The sequence below is a fragment of the Pleurodeles waltl genome, chromosome 4_1 (genome assembly GCF_031143425.1).
Source record: "Pleurodeles waltl isolate 20211129_DDA chromosome 4_1, aPleWal1.hap1.20221129, whole genome shotgun sequence".
Classification (NCBI taxonomy): domain Eukaryota; kingdom Metazoa; phylum Chordata; class Amphibia; order Caudata; family Salamandridae; genus Pleurodeles; species Pleurodeles waltl.
The window spans coordinates 797,758,566-797,773,649 of record NC_090442.1 but is presented as its reverse complement, the minus strand read 5'-3'; positions in this window follow the sequence as shown (position 1 = coordinate 797,773,649).

The window sequence follows — 15,084 nt, the reverse complement described above, 5'->3', positions numbered from 1 at the left end:
AGGTGTGCTTGGGATAGGCTGAGGTAGAGGGGATTGGGTCTGGGTGGAGGAAGTTGGAGGGGGGAGGCTAGACACAGGGACAATGGCTGCCATCAGTGCCGAGGCCATAGTCTGAAAAGTTCGCTGAAGGGCCGCCTGACCAGAAAGAATGCCCTCCAGGAATGCATTTGTTTGTTGCAATTGCCTTTCTACACCCTGGATGGCATTCAAAATGGTAGACTGCCCAACAGTGAGGGACCTGAGGAGGTCAATGGCCTCCTCACTGAGGGCCTGAGGTGCCTGGGGCGAAGGTGATGCCCACTCTCCTTGGTGAGCGGCCACTGGACAAAGGCTGAGGGGCTGCTGGGAGGGCGGTGCTGGTAGGGGGGGTAGCGGCTTTACCTGTAGATGTGGGGGGCATAGATGTTGCCGCCACCACAAGGGAACTCCCATTAGAGGTCGAGTCTGTGTCACTGGTGTCAGCTCCTGCCCCTGCCGTGGAGCTCCCCTTGCCCTCCGTCCCACTGCTGAAATTAGACTCCCTTGTCTCGCCCTCCAGGGCCATGTGGATGCACCTCCCTTCTGCTCCGGTGCCACTGCTCCTCCGCCTGATGATGCTAATGCACACAAGAACAGGGAGACCACAAAAAGGGGGGGTACGACAGAAGAAAGACATGTTGAGTGCGTGCATTACCGCTACCGTTGGCGGACACGACAGACACAGAAGCCCCCTGCACTACGCCGCGCTCTTGGGCACCACTGTTCAATCTCTGGGACATGGCCTACAAGGCTATGGGCGACATCTGCACACATGGACAGGAGCATGACTAGGTGTACTTGGCACTGTACAGAGGTTGGGTGGGGTGCCACATGGCCTGCCTTATGGAGGGACCTTGCCTACTAAGCTTGCCCTGGCCTAAGGAAACCCACAGCCCACCTCCCCCACCCAGACACCTCCACTGCGCGCAAAATCAGCAGGATGAGAGTGTACTCACCCCCTTGTGGCTGCTGTGATGCCCCAAGGACCCATCCAACTTCGGGTACGCCACCGCCAGGATCCTGAACATCAGGGGGGTCATGTTGCGACATACACCCCTCCCACGTTGGGAGGCCATCCCCAGCTGGGCCTCCGCTGTCTTCTTGCTCCTGCGGCGAACGTCCTCCCATCTCCTATGGCAGTGGGTGCTCCGTCTGTGGTAGACCCCCAGGGTCCGGACGTCCTTGGCGATGGCACGCCAAATATATTTTTTCTGGTGGGCGCTGGCCTACATGAATTGTACAGGGGGAAAAGAAATGTTATTACCAAATGCACCGTCACAGTCATTGGCCCCCATCCCTACCCTTGCCATGTGGCACATGCACTCATCGTCGTTTCATGCATGCCTCAATCTCCCCACCATCTTTCATCCACCCCACTCCACACAGGCATGGCCCATACAGAATGCTCCCAGTGTACTTACCTGTTTATCTGGAGGACCGTAGAGTAGCGTGTACTGGGGGAGGACCCCATCCACGAGTTTCTCCAACTGCTCCGATGTGAAGGCAGGGGCCCTTTCCCCAGACACTCGAGCCATTGTCTCTTCCAGACCGAGGTCACAGCAGCACTTGCAATGTAGGTCCTCTCCTGTCGAAGATCAGGTATCGAGTGATTGAACAAATCACGTCCGCGGCGGTGCGTACCGTCACCTCCGGCGTACATCGTCATTGGCTCCTGGGACCCATAGGGTCCAATGTTAACCAATGCAGCATTGCGCTGTGGTCTTCGACCGTCTACCACGATGGTGTACAACGCCAGCGCAGTTACCTCACATCCCATTGTCCTACTTTACAGGTCAGGCAGCCGCCATTTCAGGGGCCCACATGGCTTAATTTTTAACAGTGTCACACATACCTAGGCCTAGCCTCAACACACATACAGGCCACTTTTTGGATTATGATTCGTGTTCTGTGTAAGCTGTGGGTACGTACCTCTGAGTTGGTTGACTCTGTGCTCGCTGTTGTCCTTCATAGGCACCGTCCGCTGGGACATGTGAGGAGATGGTGGCATCCTCCGGTGTACAGACCGATGGTGGACCTGTCGACAATGGAGGAAAGATATGTGATCATCACCTACAGGTTTGACCGTTCCACAATCCAGGAACTGTGTGCCCAGCTGGAGCCAGACCTGATGTCAGCTATCCGCTATCCCACAGGAATCCCCCTCAAGTGCAGGTGCTGTCAGTACTCCATTTCCTTGCAAGTGGGTCATTTCAAACAACAGTGGCCATAGCATCAGGGATGTCCCAGCCTATGTTTTCCAACGTGTTGTCCAGAGTGTTGTCTGCCCTGCTGAAACACATGCGGAGCTACATCATTTTCCCTCAGGTGGAGGATTTGCCTACAGTGAAAGGTGATTTCTATGCCCTGGGACATATCCCCAACATCGTAGGTGCCATTGATGGGACACATGTGGCTTTGGTACCCCCCGCAGGAGTGAACAGGTTTACAGAAAGCGGAAGAGTTATCATTCCATGAACGTGCAGATGGTGTGTTTGGCAGACCAGTACATCTCCCATGTTAATACCAAGTTCCCTGGCTCAGTGCATGACGCCTACATCCTGCGGAATAGCAGCATCCCTTATGTGATGGGTCAACTCCAGAGGCACTGTGTGTGGCTATTAGGTGAGCACCTGGAAGCAAGACAGTGGGAATGGTTGTCTGGGGCTGGGGATATCCCTACAGGTTAGTGTGTGTCTAACAGTTGTCCCTCGCCATTTGCAGGCGACTCTGGTTACCCCAACCTGTCATGGCTACTGACCCCAGTGAGGAATCCCAGGACAAGGGCAGAGGAACGCTACAATGAGGCACATGGGCGAAATCGACAGATTATAGAGCGGACCTTCGGCCTCCTGAAGGCCAGGTTCAGGTGCCTCCATATGACAGGTGGTTCCCTATTCTACTCACCAAAGAAGGTGTGCTAGATCATTGTGGCCTGCTGTATGCTTCACAACTTAGCTTTGCGACGACAGGTGCCTTTTCTGCAGGAGGATGGTCCAGATGGCGTTGTTGTTGCAGCTGTGGAGCCTGTGGACAGTGAAGACGAGGAAGTAGAAGAAGAGGACATGGACAACAGGAACTCAGTGATCCTGCAATATTTCCAGTGAGACACAGGTAAGAATACAGACCTGCCTACTACATGTACTTTAACACTACTATTTCTCTACTGTCTGTCGTTTTCACCCAGTGTATGGTCACTGAGTTGTCACTTTCCCTTACGATTTCACAGATGTGGGTCCCACAGTGTGACATCTGCTTTGTTTCCTCATGGACTAGAGCTGTGTGACATAGGTATGTTGACATTACAATTGAAAGAACATTTTGTCACTGTAATTGCTAATACACTATTTCGAAATCACAGACTGACTCCAGATTGCTTTGTGCTTCAAGGGTGTTTATTTAAGTGCTCAATATTGGAGGGGGTTGTAAATGGTGAGGGAGAATCGTGGAGGAATGTCCATGGCAGAGTCCAGTCTATTAGTCTCCAAGTGCATTGCCCAAATGGGCATAGGAAGTGACCTGGGGCAGTTTGAGGATGGACAGGGTGACAAAGTGGGACAGAAAGATGACATTCAGGGTGGTCTCATTTCTTGGTGGGGTCTTGGCATTGTTCTCTGTCTTTGTCCTGGATCTCAGGGACCGTTTGCCAGGTGGTTCTCCTTCTGCAGGGGGTGGGGTGCTGGTGTGGTAGTCCTGTGGTGGGGCGTCCTGTCCATTAGCGCCGGTGGCGGTGGTAGGCAGTTCATCATCCATGCTAGTGTCAGGGGCCCCTTGTTGTGCCACAGTGTCCCTCCTGGTGTTGAGTACTTCCTTCAGCACCCCTACGATGGTGCCCATGGTGGAATTGATGGTTCTGAGTTCCTCCCTGAAGCCCAAATACTGTTCCTCCTGTAGGCGCTGGGTCTCCTGAAACTTGGCCAGTACTGTTGCCATCGTCTCCTGGGAGTGGTGGTAGGCTCCCATGATGGTGGAGAGGGCCTTGTGGAGAGTGGGTTCCCTTGGCATGGCCTCCCCCTGTCGCACAGCAGCCCTCCCAGTTCTCCTGTGTTCTTGGGCCTCCATCCCCTGGACCGTGTGCCCACTACCACGGCCCCCAGGTCCCTGTTGTTGTTGGGGTGGTGGGGTAGCCTGGGTTCCCTGTAGTGGTGGACACAATGCTGCTTGACGTGTCCTGGGGACAGAGGTGTTGGCCCGCTGGGTGGGTGCTGTGCTGGTGTTTCCAGCAGGGGGAAGGTCTGTAGTGGCCTGTGACTGTGTCAGGGTAACCGACTGTCCCGAGGTCCCCGATGGGCCGGGCGGGTCATCTAGATCCAGTTGGAGAGAGGTGCTGTCATCACTGTGGGCCTCTTCTGTTGGTGGTGTGGACATGTGTGGACTCTCCTGAGCAGTGACATTGGGTAGGGGTCCTGCAGGGGTATAAAAGGATGTTTATTACATCTGTGTGTGTCATGGTGTGCAATGGGTAGGTGACCGTGTACCCCAGTGCTTGCATTCCTGCGTGGGACCTTGTGTGATGGTGGTTTAGGGGGGTGTATGGGTATATGCAGTGGCCATGCTTTGGTGATGGGTGTCCATGCTTTGTTGTTGCATGCAGGGCTTGGTGTTGCGATAGTTGGTTTGTGATATTTGGACATTTGTGAGGAGTTGGAGTGATGGGGTGAGGGTGGGGGTATGTGATGGCATGCAGGTAGGGTGGGGGATGTAATAGTAAAGCTTTGACTTACCAGAGCCCATCCCTCCATCTACTCCTGCGAGGCCCTCAGGATGCAGAATCGGCAAGACTTGCTTATCCCATGTTGTTAGTTGTGGGGGAGGAGGTGGGGGTCCGCCGCCAGTCCACTGAACCGCAAGGTAGTGTCTTGAGACCACGGAACGCACCTTCCCCCGTAGGTCGTTCCACCTCTTCCTGATGTCATCCCTATTTCTTGGGTGCTGTCCCACTGCATTAACCCTGTCCACTATTCTTCACCATATCTCCATCTTCCTTGCTATGGAGCTGTGCGGCACCTGTGATCCGAATAGCTGTGGCTCTACCTGGACGATTTCCTTCACCATGACCCTGAGCTCCTCCTCAGAGAACCTGGGTTGTCTCTGCCATGCCATGGGGTGGTGTGGGTGATGGTTGGTGTGGTGTGTGTGGTGATAAGTGTGGTGATATTCAGTGGTGTGTTGTGTGAGATGCGTGGAAGTTCTGTGGGTGATGGTATTGTGTGCCTGTGGATGCTTGATAGTAGTTTGTAGTGTCTCTCTCTGGCCTTCTCTCAGTAATTGTGGTCGTAGGGGTTTGTGGGTGATGTGGGTGTGTGTTTTATATTGTATTGGATGTGTGGGAGTAGTGTGTGTATGTGTATCAGGTGTGTGTATTTTGATTTGTCCAATGTGGTTGTGTTTTGCAAATGTGTGTGTATTTTGAGCTCGGCGGTGTGTACCGCCAATGGAATACCGCAGTTGAAAGACCGCCGCATGGATTCGTGTGTCGTGATAGTGTGGGCGTATTTCTGTTGGCGTGAAGGTGGAGGATTTGTTTTCACCAGTTTATCACTGACCTTTGGTGTGGCGGACTTGTGTGGGTGTCTGAATTTTGGCGGATTCCGTGCTGTGGGTCATAATAGCTGTGGCAGAATTCCACGGCCACGGCGGTGTGTTGGCGGTCTTCTGCACGGCAGTAAGCGGCTTTAACCGCCAATTTTGTAATGACCGTCATAGTGTCCGTGGTCATCTGACTGTGATATCAGGAACTGAACCATGAGCTTCTTGTGAAACAAAAGTGCCCCTCCAGGAGACTTGTTGGTGCAGTTCTCAGGCAGGACCTCAACGGATTGAGTGGAAAAGAGGGCTGTGCCCACCTCACATTCAAGCTTTGATAAATCTTTCTCTGTACGATGTGTTTCCTGTATAAGGACGATATCTGACTGTTTAGAGCCTAAGAGGGTCAGAGTGTTTTTACATTAGATGAAGTGGGTCATGGCGTTCACACTGAGGGACGAAAGAGACAAATGTGCAATACAATGTAAAATCGTATTGAATTAAACAGTGGGAGGCAATCGATGTGGACATGGATGGGTCAGCCTGAATTTCAGTACAGGTGATAGAGCATCACTAAAGACAACCACTCCAAATAGGGGAAGAGAGCCCAAAGCCATAATTGCAGTGGAACTTTATGGAGTGATGAGAATATAAGGCCTCAGAAGTCCACACCACCAAAAGGTAAAGAGGGGTTGCACACATGCCAGCAGGGAACGGCCGTTTAAGTATATCAGGGAGGAATTGGGTGGCCTCATTGAACCATTCTGGACATGGCTTCCGGGTGGTGGAAGCGTAATGAGTCCCAGGAGACAGTCTCTGGCAATGTCTTCTGCAAATAAGGGCAGGACAGGTCAGGGGACACCTAGGGAGACACCCTAGAGGTGGCTTGCCCTTTACGAACACACCAGAAACACCAGCACTCCACTAGGTCATCAGTCCAAACTGCGGCCACCCACCTGTTGTTATCCCCTAAGCAGCCAGGCACAGCAGGAGAAGGGTTCTTCACTAGGAAGTGGAGGGGGGTCCAAAGATGTTGCTGGCTCCAAGTGGACTAGTTTCAAAAGGTGTAGAACAGGTGAAGATGGAGGGTGCATAAGGCAAGTCCAGGTGGTGCTTTACTGGGCATCACACACCAGCAGCACGAGCACCGCAGAACAAGGGATGAAGGCGGTGCCTGAGGGGGGCCCCAGGCAGTGACTTACAAGACTCAACCCAACAGCTGCACCAGCAAGACTCAGCCCAACGGCAGCACCAGTATCATCATGTTGTAGATGGCCAAGATTGGCAGAGCACCAGAGCTGAAGGAGGAGGGCCCGATAGGTTACAATCTGCAGGGAGATCACTGAGTAAGTAGCTCCAAGTCTGTGGGCACCCATTCATAAGTGGGTCCTGGTGTCACCTCCCAGGGTCTCAAAGCTCTGGTGGGGTCCTTTAGGAGGCTTCTGGTAGCAGTGGAGGTAGTGGACAAGCAGGTATAGAAGCTGTTAGCACCAGGACCTCACCACTGAGGCTTGTGATGAAACTGAAAAGTCATGCCCAAGGGGAGCCTGCTGGGAGTGTTCCACCAACAGCTTCAGTACCACCAGGGCAGGCAACAATGAGCAAGTACAGGAAGGCATGGTCTGCTGCTATGTTGTAGCACAGCAGGGCTGAGGGCCCCTGAGCTGTGCAGGTCCTCCCCAGCATGGGTCAGTCCTAGGGTATCCTCTCAGACTGTCTCTAGTCTGCAGTGCGCACAGCGACGAGAAATAGAATAGGGAGACAACCCCCCTGAGGAAGGTCATTGTAGTGAGCGGAGGGTTAGGCAGCTTCATAAAGGAGCCACTATCTTCATTCATGGTGTAGCTCTGCTGTCCCATTGAGCTGATGAATCCAGGGTGATGTGCGCTTGCTTCCACAGGAAAATATATTCCAGGGACTTTGAGGTTATAAGTTGTCCTTTGTGTTTATATTTTGTGCATGTTGGAATAGAAGAAGAAGGCACACAGGATGGAAAGCTAATGTAAAAAAAAATAGCAGACTGACAAGATCCAATGTTAATAAAGATTCCTGATGGTTCTGGCACATAATTAACAATGCTACTGGGATTAGAATTAGACCTAAAATCCCTCCAATCTCGAGTAGTGTGAGGTCTTCATATATTTTGAATGTCCACTCCGCTAACCATCCAGTTGATGAGTATGTACCTCCCTTGGTGGTCACCTTCTCTAAAGGGGAAGATTTAGAAGACTCCTGGAGGGCTCAGATTAAGAAAAGTATACATCATGCAAAAGCCTCAGAAGTCAGGGGCCAGGACAATACACCTACTAGATCAACCTACTTTGTGGCGAAAGCTCAGAAATCTAAAATGTCCATGTTCATCCTTATAATTGTACTTTATTCCTCTAGATGGTGCAATGTACTACTCGGCGGTGACTGTGCGTTATCACTTTAAATATTGACAAACAACAATCTTGAACAAGGATGTCTGTTAGGGTCTTTATTATTTTCCCTATATATCTATGATTAACTAATATAATTGACCAAATTGAGAGGGGATGCCCTGAAGTTAGATTACTGTAATGGAGATTAAAAAGGCATGAGGTACATTCAAGACTACCAGCCACAGTATTCAGCGTGCCAACTCTAAATTGTACCAAACACAACCTTCTGAACAATTTCAGGCACCAGCATTTGCTCTTTTACAAATTAAGCACTGCCATCAGCACGTTGCCAGGAACAAGCATGAAGACTCTTTTGAAACTTTTCTTCCTGTCCTTCTTCTGCTCTTGATTGCTTACTTAGAAGTCCACACTAGCCCAAAGAGACAGATGAAGCTCTTACCAGAGATTGGCGAAGGGTTGATGCAAGGAAATACTGCTCAAAGTGCAAGTCAGGTGACAGAATTCTCTGACTCTGACTTGTAAGAACACTCTTCTTCTCCATCATTTTTGTTCTTCAATTGGTGCTGCCTTTTATACAGAGGTCCTGCAACTGGCTGCCATGTGTGATAACCAGATCAAGACAAATCTGCAGGCTCAGGTGTGAGTGTCTTCCCTTCTTGTGGGCTCCCACACCATTGATTTTGGGTCAGACTGTCACATCACATCACATTTGAGTCACATCACATTTGGGTTACATCACATCTTCAACCTAGCCAGCAGCACCAGAGCTCTGCCAGACTTTCAACTGATCCTTCAAAACCGCTACCTTATCATCCGACTGGAGCATTCCAAGATCAACCGGCTACTCAAGAAACCCACCGCCGACCCAAGGGAGCTGAAAGAACTGCAGACTCATCTCTCTGCTCCCTTTCCCAGTCAAAGTAATGGAAAAGGCTGTCAACCAGCAATTCACCAAGGGCCAGATGTATCAAAGCTTTTTGCATTCGCAAACGGTGCGAACGGCCATTTGCGAATGCAAAAATGCCTTTCAGTATGTATTAAAGGCATACGCTATGCAATTTTAAGGAATCACTAAAATAGCGATTCCTTAAAATTGTGACCCCGTTTAGAGAATCGCAAATTGTGATTCTCTAAATAAGAAATCGCAAATAAGGAATCCTTATTTGCGATTTCTTAGGCACATGTAACAAGCTTTTCCTTAATGTGAATTGGGCATTAAGGAATCGCTATTACCACCAAATTCAATTTGGTGGTACCCATGTGCAAATTTTAAAAATGCATTAGAACTGCATTTTTAAAATTGACATGTAGCGCACACATGCCCCTTTGGCATGTGTGCACCTTACATGTCCTAAAATACTTTTTTGGGGTGCAGCAGAGGGGGCCTTAGGCCTCCAGCACCCTGGGGTTTGCATTTCCCAAATTACGTATTCCAGTTAGGAATTCGCAATTTTGAAAATGCAAAATATTTGCTAATATGGGCCTACAGGCCCATAGGTACAAATGGGGTCTGAATCGCAATTTGCGATTCGGTAATAGAATTTGCGATTTTTAAGAAATCGCCATTACTGAATCGCAAAAATGATACATACCATTTTGCATTTCTTAAATAGCTATTTCTTAAAAATTGCTATTAGAGAATCGCAAAATGGTTTGATGATACATCTGGCCCCAAATTCCTTTTGGCACACCAGATCCTAGATCCATCCCAATCCGGATTCAGGAGCAACCACATTACTGAAAAAGCACTCCTAGCAGCCACCGATGACGTACGTACGACACTAGACCAACGAGACAGATCCTTTTTCACCAGGAATTGCCACAGTTCACATCAAAACCCAAAGAAACATGCAGCGGACAACCCAAAGGATCCTCACTTAGCCCAACACTCTTCAACATTTACATGGCCCCGCTCACCAAGATCATCAGACAACACAGCTGAAACATCGTCTCCTACGCTAACGATACCATTTGATCCTCTCCCTGACTGACGACCCAGAAAAGGCCAACAGAAATTTCCACAATGGGATGAGAGCAGACACCGCCTGGATGGAAGCCAGCTGCCTGAAACTCAACTCAGACAAGACATAGATCCTTGTAATTGGTTCCTCCCCCTCCACCTGGAACAACTCCAGGTGGTCGGACTCACTGGGAAACGCCCCACTCCCATCGACCATGCAAGCAATCTGGGCATCATCCTGGAATTCTCTCTGTTCATGATCCGCCAAGTCTATGCCGTCTCGTGATCATGCTTCCACACTCTTCGATTCCTTTGAAAAATCTCCAAGTGGATCCCCCACCAAGACGAGGAAGACAGTCACCAACGCACTTGTCAGTAGCAAACTGGACTACGGCAACACACTGTATGCAGGCATCACCAAGAAACTGCAATCAAGACTACAAAGAATCCAGAATACAACAGCCAGGCTCATCCTGAATATCCGGACACAGCCACATCTCCTCCCACCTCAAAGACCTACACCCCCTCCCAGTCAACAAGCGCATCACCTACAAACTTCTGATACACAGCTACAAGGCACTACACAGCAGAGGACCAGCCTACCTCTGTAGTGTGGTCAGTTTTACGTATCCTTTGCGCATTAGCTTCAGGCTTTAGGCCTTTGTGCATTTTGCCCTTGGTGTATTTTATTCCTTTGCTCGCAGCTTAGAGCCTCTGTGCACTTTGCTCTAAATGCTTTTATTCGGCTTCGTACTGTTAGTTTTCAAATAGCCAGTTCTACGGTCTTGTTTTATTTTTTATATCACACTGTTTAGCCTACTTCAGCACTGGAGTTCTCCATAACACATTCCTGTTCACTCTGTGCTTCAGTCAAGGATACAGGGGGTCATTCCGAACCCCGGGGGCGGCGGGCACCGCCCGCCGGGCGGAGACCGCCAAAAGACCGCACCGCGGTCAAATGACCACGGCGGTCATTCTGACTTTCCCGCTGGGCCGGCGGGCGACCGCCAAAAGGCCGCCCGCCGGCCCAGCGGGAAAGACCCAGCAATGATGAAGCCGGCTCCGAATGGAGCCGGCGGAGTTGCTGGGGTGCGACGGGTGCAGTGGCACCCGTCGCGATTTTCAGTGTCTGTAAGGCAGACACTGAAAATCATTATGGGGCCCTATTAGGGGGCCCCTGCTCTGCCCATGCCAGTGGCATGGGCAGTGCAGGGGCCCCCAGGGGCACCACGACACCCGTTCCCACGATCCTGTTCCTGGCGGTAGAAACCGCCAGGAACGGGATGGCGGGAAGGGGGTCGGAATCCCCATGGCGGCGCTGCAAGCAGCGCCGCCATGGCGGATTCCCTGGGCCAGGGGAAAACCGGCGGGAAACCGCCGGTTCCCCTTTTCTGACAGCGGCTTTACCGCCGCGGTCAGAATGGCCCAGGAAGCACCGCCAGCCTGTTGGCAGTGCTTCCGCGGTCGTTGGCCCTTGCGGTCGGTGACCGCCAGGGTCAGAATGACCCCCACAGTCTGGTACATTGCTGATAGACGTGGTAGGAGTTTAGTCTTTGGCATTCCTGCGTAGGGACATTTTGTGATCACGCTGACATGTTAGTTATATAAACACTTCCTTGTCCCAATACACACAAGAGGGAGATTCCGACCAGGGAACCACAACTAGACTCTGACTGCCTCGTTGCAGATGCTGAACCAGATCACAGGCCTTTGCTCAGGTATGAGGGCTGATGTCTCCCCAGGGATTCAGAAAGGCAAGTTAGAAGCTCAACATGCTGTGCTCGAAATCGAACTAGCTGAGAGAGAGTAGAAATTGTTAAACACAATGATAGCGTTGTTCTTATATTTCACTCTTCTCGTGACTATTTCAATCCTACTGTGTTGTATGGTTCTGGTTATTCCGGCTCACGCCTTAATATCTAAAATGCAGTTGTTTTATTAAAACATTATATAAAACTTATACTGCCTTTGTCATTGGTATATGAGATCATATTGTAAATGAGAGAGTTGGTTTGGATCTGAGTGACCACGACTTCCCTGAGAAGTTCCAAAGATGTCATGCGCTCGGCTGCCCAATCATCTCTTCCCTTTTGGAGAAATGAGGCACTGCTAGTTAGCCGGAGCAAGACCGGGTTTAGGGTGACAGAGGTCCTTCCAAGTGGGTCCGACTCAGTCCCCCACACCGTGAACGATCCTGCTGCCTAGAAATCCAGTAGTCTCATTTAGGATAATGAGAGCCCACGCGACATGGCGCCGCCAACGATTGGTCTGGCTCTAATTTTTGGGTCCGGCTGACTCTCTCGGTCTCATATATATATTGACTCCTTGGTTCCGTAAGCGGAGACGTCCGTGGAGCTGAGGATTTCCGCCGCCACGGGATGGGGGCATCCTATTACTTATTGGTCAGTTGTTCAAGCTTGAACTTTGAAAGGAAAACCCCGTTACTGGTGTGCCTTCTCTGCCCTAGTGCTATTTGTATAGTGGCGAATGCTCAAGTAGTGAACATAGCGCTTAATATGCGCCAACCGCTCACAGGACATCTGATAGCACATGGTTTGACGAACCAGGGGGGTCCGGTCACTTTTGTGGTGGACGCCCATGCAGCCTATAGAACAGAACTTTTTTATTCTTGGGTCGTATTTCCAGCAGTTGATGGGGGTACAAACCCTTTTCATGACTACACTGTTGCGAATGTCCCTGGACAGTACAGGGCTTATGCATACTTAGAGATACCTTTATCTTATCAAAAACACCATAATTGGCTTGATGGCGCCCTCCCACACACAGTAGCATAAGTTAGGTTAGGTCCACTGAGTAATGATGGTCCGACCTGGCCTTTATTGGCTACATACACACCATATCCTGCGGTTGCTAACTTGGCAGTGGCTGATGTTAGTCGTTTATATATAGACTTAGCTACTACATACAGAAGACTGGTTCAGTTTGTAATGCAGACATTAAATACTAATGCAGCGCGTGCTGCTCCGGTGCACCCACAGGCAGTGGTTCCGGGTATCAATCTGGCCACTGTACACTCAGTTATGGGTAAGGTACCGGCTAAACGTGAGGAAACTCCATTTTGGCTGGCGCAAAAAACTAATACGCTGGAAGCAGTATTTCCCCATACGGGTCCTCAGGATAAACATAGAATATTGACGATGTTTTTGCCGTATGGAATGGTTCCCACTGTGGACCATTGTAATACCTGGGGCACGGTGTTTGCCACGCTCTACACTACAGCACACGGTACACCCACATTGGCTAATCTACCGGAAGTGCTTAAACAAATTCAAGATGACTATGGGGCTGCCCCAGCCTTAGATTTAGGCATGCAGCTGATGGGCAATTCTGCCGCAGTTTCTTTATTATTTTGAGTAATCTCAAGGGAGAGGCAGTGGCGCTAGCCATGCGTATGCGTCTTCGAGAGGTTCCGCAACTTAATCAGGAGCGGGAACTCCCGAGAATAATAGCAGAAACATATTCCAGTATCGGTCGTGATAGCCTAGGGGCTAGACCACAAAAACCCCAATTACAGGGTAAAAATAGTAAAGATAATGCTAAACAACAGCAGCCTGAGGGTACTAAGAAGCGCTGGGAGAAAAAACAACAGACACCTAAGAAAGATGGGGGACAGTCTCTGCAGCCGGAGACCCAGCAGAATAGGTATAATCTCAGGAATAGGGATAATTTGAAAACGCCTGATAGATATCAATATACTGATACACGCCAATCTCGTTCCTTTCAGGACTCCTCGGACAAGAGAAGTGAGAGAGGTGAAACCGAGACAGGAATCACAACGCTCAACTGAGGTTTCTATTAAACAGGAAGAGAAACCGCTCCAACAAAAGCAACAATTTAAAAAGAAAAAAGTTGCAGCAACCTCAGTTAGACATGGCGCTCAAGAAGAGAGTTCTCTTGAAGAACAAGACATGGGCGTTAGCACTGTTAGACAACGCAGCAGAGGTCACAATAGTTTGCCGGAGTCTTCTAGAGCATCTGGAGGTGAAAGCAACTGATGACTTCATACAAGTCCAAACTGCAGATATGCGTGTCTCTGATCCCGATAGAGTATATAAAGTAACTTTACAATTAGAAGGGGACGCTGACCGCATTGTACACGCCATCTTTTGGGACCATGTGGTGAAATTGTATGACGTTCTGCTGGCCGAAGAAGATTGGCCGCCTGACTTTGTTCGCGACTGTCCAGTTGGGGAGGAGGTTATTACACCTTCATTCTCACCACTTGTTCCGGGAGAACAAGCGGAGTCCTATAGTAAATCATGGGCTCTGGCACAGGCCTCCGCCCTATACTGTATAGAAATCATGTGAGGGGGGATAGACAATCACCTTATCATGTAATTCCGATAAAAGGCGAACCTCAGCCGCAGCCCAGTATCCTATAAAGTTTGAGGCAAGGGCATCGGTAATGAAAATTCTTACACAGTTGGAGTACCAGGGAGTAATTGAACCCTGTGTCTCGCCGATGAATAATCCCTTATTTCCAGTTACTAAACCGGACCATTCATATAGGATAGTGGTGGATTACAGACATTTAAATGGACATACACGCACATATGCAATACAGAATTCACACAGCGCAGTGCTTATGAATAATATTGTGCGTAAAAAATATAAAACAACGCTAGATATCTCGAATGGATTTTTCTGCCAAAATATTGCGCCCGAAAGTTGGGACTATACCAGTTTCAGTGCGTTTGGCTCACAAAAAAAGTTTTGTCGTCTGCCTCAGGGGTATAAGAATAGCCCAGGACTATTTTCGTCTCGTGTTACTGAAATTTTGCACGGGTTGGACCCTGAAGCTTTATCATATGTTGATGACATATATTTGACGGACAATGAGATACTGCAGCATCTAAGACGTGTAGCACGCATTGTTGTGGGGTTTGCTGAAATTGGTTACAAGTTTAATTTAAAAAAATCGAAGATTGCCTTCCTCAGCGTCATTTTCCTGGGATTTGAGTTGTCTAATGAGGGCAAGAGCTTAGCGCCGCATTTTTTGGAGAAATGTGCTCAGTTGTAGCCTCCTAATACGGTTCGGAAGCTCCAGTCATTATTGGGGTTTCTGAATTTTGGCAGAACTTACATTCCTGATTATGCAACACGTATAAAACCCTTATACGAGTTGATACGCCCACATTTTTCAAGTAGAATTTGGACTATTGAGCATACACATATTCT